Source organism: Bidens hawaiensis, unplaced genomic scaffold, assembly GCF_021521415.1.
Source record: "Bidens hawaiensis isolate Kalapana, Puna unplaced genomic scaffold, B.hawaiensis_p1.1 tig00006322_1, whole genome shotgun sequence".
NCBI lineage: Eukaryota > Viridiplantae > Streptophyta > Magnoliopsida > Asterales > Asteraceae > Bidens > Bidens hawaiensis.
In genome coordinates this window covers 310924-316284 of record NW_027491422.1, presented here as the reverse complement: position 1 = coordinate 316284, position 5361 = coordinate 310924, and positions in this window count along the sequence as shown.

Genomic DNA, 5361 nt, shown 5'->3' with positions numbered 1-5361 from the left:
AACAAAAGAAACCAAAACCCAACACGTCACGGGTGAAAACTCGTGTTGACTTGAAACCTGAACCGAATTTGTTCCGATCTGAAACCCGTTTCGTGCCGAAACCTATCTTCTACGAAAACCCGTTCCGATCCGCAACCTGTCACATTTCCTTAGGACACTAACCCACATCGACCCATTTCTTTGAACTTGTCGACCCATTTTGACCCTAAAATAAAAAGGATAGAATTTCAAATGACTCATTTTGACCAATTTATTTAAAACCTTCTACCCAAACCAACTCATTTAAATTTTAAAACAACTCAAATTGACTCATTTGAAAGGGTTTGGGTCAAGATTGCCACCCCTAGTTAACAGTCATAACCATGTTGAATCAGAATAAAAGGGTGTCTCCTGGACTGGTGCAGGTATACCCCATGCAGGGATAGGTATCTTAATACCCTGGAGACGCGAAGTTTCTCCCCTATGATATGCCGATCGAGGTGGGGAAAAGATGTGCTCATGTGGATGTACACTCATACGGGATGTCTGACGGATCATATGAGTGCGTGTGGATACTGGAGTATGGTGTGCAAGTGGAGTAGTGGATCTAGGAGGTCTCATAGGGTAATGATAAACATTAGTGGCTTGATCTCATGCCTAGATGATTCCCTAGGGGATAACTATCACATCGGTATCCAGATAAATCAGGCTGGTCCGTAGGTATCTCACGTGGAACCACTACATCCCCTAAGTTTTCATATACTTCCTCTTCCTTTGGTTCCTCTTCTAGTTCTTCTTCCGGATCTTATTCTTCCTCGTGCAGTACCGTTACCTCATAAGATGCACGATCAGTAGATCTTGACATAATTCTGCACAAGGGTAAGTAATAAGAATAGTATTTTTCAATAATATTAATCACAATTAGATACGTACATGAATTCATACACATTAGCAAAGATAATCATTTATATGTGTATATATAATTAATATTATATTATATAGACATATGTTGTTTTTCCCTATTTGAATGTGCATAGATTTCTTCCCGAATCATCTCATACAAGCAAGTCCGTGATTACGTTCTCGACCATAATAACCCATTTGCCTATTCGAGTTCATCCCGAAAGTCATCGGTATATATTATTAAATATTATTTATTCCCAGAGCTAATCGAGCCTACAGTTATATATTAGGGTATCCTAAGGGACATCCTAATTCTTTATAACCAATGGCTCTGATACCAACTTGTGTCACACCCTGACTAGGTAAATGCGGAAGCGTAATACGGGAAAGTGACAGACAACTCTTGTATCAACCACATTGTTTATAAAGAAAATTAACAAACTAATTTTCCTCATGTTACATCGTTTTGTACTATGTCTAAAGACTAAGTGAAATACACATAACCGGTTCTTCAGCCTGTTTATTCTTTAATGGTATACTTGCATCTATCTGCGTAATGTCAGTCTCAAACTCTAGCACAAAGCACATAAGCTTGTTTTTCCAACTTTAGTTCACCTAAAAGCATGTTAAAATGGGTCAAACACGAATAGCTGGTGAGTTTCATAAGTTTGTACGGAATCGTTATACGTAATCATAGTATTCACAGTATGTATGTATGTATGTATGTACGTACGTACGTATGTATGTATGTATGTATGTATGTATGTATGTATGTATGTTTGTATGTATGAGTGTTTTTCATGCGAATCATTCGGTTAATGAAATCATACTACTACATATATCTATTTGTGTTTTGATTTGGTTTAAGACAAAAAGAGTTGCATTTTTACCTTGAAATGGTCTGAATATGACAAGTCTAGCAAGCTTTAATGAACTTTGAACTTTCTAGCAAACTTAGGTGTTTTCTAAGATTTTTAAGTCTTTCTAGCAAGCTTTAAAGAACTTTGAACTTTCTATCAAACTTAGGTGTCTTCTAGGATTTTTAAGTCTTTCTAGCTGATTGGTTATGTAAATTCGAGCAAGTTTGATGTTTGTAAACTATTCTAGCAAACTTAGTCGTTTAATAGAATGTTTGACTCATTCGGGCAAGCTTTACATTTTAATATGTTTGAATATGTTGATTCTAGCAAGCTTGAACTCTAGCAAACTTAGTTGTTTTAGAGATTGTTTAGGTCATTCCAGCAAGCTTGATGGATGAGAATGTGATTACTAGCAAATTTGATATTGTTAAGCTATTCTAGCAAACTTTGCTGATTTAATTGACTGTTTGAGATATCCAAGCAAGCTTGATGATTATTTGTGATCAAATGATTTATTATCGGGAATACTATGATGAATGAATACTTTCAAGTAAACCTAGATGTTTAGAAAGTTAGGTTTGTCTAGCACACTTGATAATTATGTGATACATGTCTATTTCGGGTACACTTTGTGTTTAGAGCATAGTTTTATATCATAGGATAAATAAGTCTTCTCTAGCACACTTTACACTTTTGAATTATTTTCGGGCACACATTTGTATTAAAATGAACTTGAATGAATATTTGTTAACTTTTATAAGATTTCGGGCAAGATTTGTGATGTTCAAATATTCGAGAAAGGTTGACAATTTGAAATACTTCTAAGTTGTTCTTTTTGGGTTTTATATATTGATTCCTAGCAAGATTGCATATTTGATGATTTATACTTGATTATCTGTCTTGTGATTGATTTCTCGAGCAATCTTGTATTTCGAGTAAGCTTCCTTCATTTTATTCACTTAGAATTATTTTAATTTATCTTTATAACATCTGAGAAACTTTGGAACGAGCAAGCTTTGCAAATAGACAATTACCTAGCAAGCTTTGAAACATAAACCTTTCCTAGCATGCTTTGTATAAAGAAAACATAATCGAGCAAGCTTTATGCTAAGATATTTTAAAATTGATTTTTTTAGAACTAATCATGAGCAAAACGACCAAATTCATTTAAAACACACTTTCAAAAGGTATATAAGAGGGACAACTTTCACACTTCACTTCTCTCTCCAACCACTATTGCATTATTTCTGCTACTCTCGTTCAAGAATCCTAATAGTTTCTCAAAATTCCCTACCCTAATTTGCCAGCCCACTTAATCTAACTCGGTTATTAATTTTTCGAAGCACAGATATGGCGAGTGTTCCGACATATCCATTTGAAAAAAAAACACAATATGTGTGCTCTTTTACAAGTAACCGATGATAACCGCTCAGTGGAGCAAATTATAAGGTGGGTACAACTATCAAATATATGCTTTGCCCTTACGGAATGTCTAGTCACTTACAGGAATCTTCAGTTGGACTTTGGGCACTCTGCCGAACTACACGATGATGCAGGAGGTAGGCGAATAGAGGCTACCGTGGCTCGACATGAGATAACAATCACTGAAGAACTTATAAGGGCAAGCCTGCAACTTCAAGATGTCGTGGAGAACCCTATTCACACTAACACTGAACGACTATTAAAGATATTCCAAACCACTATGGGATATCAGGGTGACGTCCATGAGGGCAATTCAAAAAGGGGATGTTCCCACATATGTACCGACATTTAATACATCACATTGTACAAGGTTTTGGACCAAGGAAAGGCTCATGGACTCTGATGAGTCATGATCTTGCTAATGCCACAGTGGCTGCCATCTTCATACATCCATTTAACTTCTCAAAGATGATATTTGATGGCCTAGCTGCAAACTTGAGGAAGGATGATATGGATAAATTCTTGGTTTATCCATGATTTCTGCAGATAATCTTCCATCAAGTATTACCTGAGTTTCCAAATTTCGGAACAACACATATTTTGCAAGATCCTAATGTCTACAAAAGGGTAGCAAAGTTGGCATCAACAAGCCGATTTAACCCAGATGTGGAGTTTGATCTTTTGCCATGGCTTGTGGACAACAATTTGGTTATTATTCCTGTCCTTGATCTGTGTTCTGAAGAGGATGATGAGAGTGATGATGAGTTTGATGATGATTCTGATGATGGTGATGATAAATGTAACACCCCGTAACCGCAGCGGAAACGTAAACGGGATGCGACAGACACCTCTGATATCAACCATATTGTTTATAAAGAAAACCGAATGCATTAATATACTTCAAAATTACATTATCTCATCTTTCATTACCGTCTAGGTGATACACACATCATACAATACGGTTCATAATTCTATCTGCTATAATGTATCCTAACGTCCAGCACGCAAACCTTACACACATCAAGCACTTAGCACGTAATCAATCACTTTATCTTAGTTGTACCTGAAAAGCATGTGAGAAAACGGGTCAACTACGAATAGTTGGTGAGTTTCACAATTCGAGTAAACCATGATAAATCATTATCATAAAATAATATTATTATCGATGTAATTATGCTGAGCCCACAAGTGAGAACTCTGTTAATCCCAAAACATATCGATTAACCTCCGGGAACTCTGTTACCCCAGAATACTTCCAATAACCTCTGGGAACTCTGTTACCCCAGCAACACATTTAATAACCTCTGGGAACTCTGTTACCCCAGCAACACATTTAATAACCTCTTGGAACTCGGTTACCCCAGAACACATTTAATAACCTCTGGGAACTCGGTTACCCCAGAAACACATTTAATAACCTCTGGGAACTCGGTTACCCCAGAACACATTTAATAACCTCTGGGAACTCGGTTACCCCAGAACACTGTTTCGGGCCTTACACTGTTAGCAACTCAGACAATTACCATCTTAATTCATTACCGTACGATTCCCGTACAATAAACATTATATAAATACGTTCATTTCCATGCGATCAGCATGTACTTAAACACTTTGATAAAAAAAAACATACTTTCCGCCCCAGGAAAATATTTAAAACAGTTCAGTAAAAAGGGGCTCGTGAAAACTCACCTTAGCACATGCAAGCAGGTAACAACAATCATTATCAATTAACACGTCCAATCTGTAATATGATCCCTACGATCGTTATTATACAATTATTGGTTATATAATCTTTAACCTTATCAATCGGTACATCTGGGGACACTGTTAACCCAGTACTGTACCTGTTCCGGGGGCAATGTTAACCCAGAAATACTTCTCCGGACTCAGATTGTGATGTCGTTTAGAGTTCCATGGTCACAATTTTTATTAGTCGTTTTCTCGTTTTGCGTGCCTAGCACGAATATCCGTTTTATGTTTCAAAAATGAGTTTGGTCACACACGACCCGAAAATAGTTGTTGTCGGATAATTTAATTTAAAATGTGAAATTATAGCTCGGTTTAGACGTCCCGATTGGCCGCGGGACCCGTTTCCGTCTTTGGCGTACCGGAAACTGTTAAAATAGGTTAAAATTTCTCAAATCGTCCGAATTATTTTCGGATGATTTATTTTTACTTGTTTAACTCATTTATATGA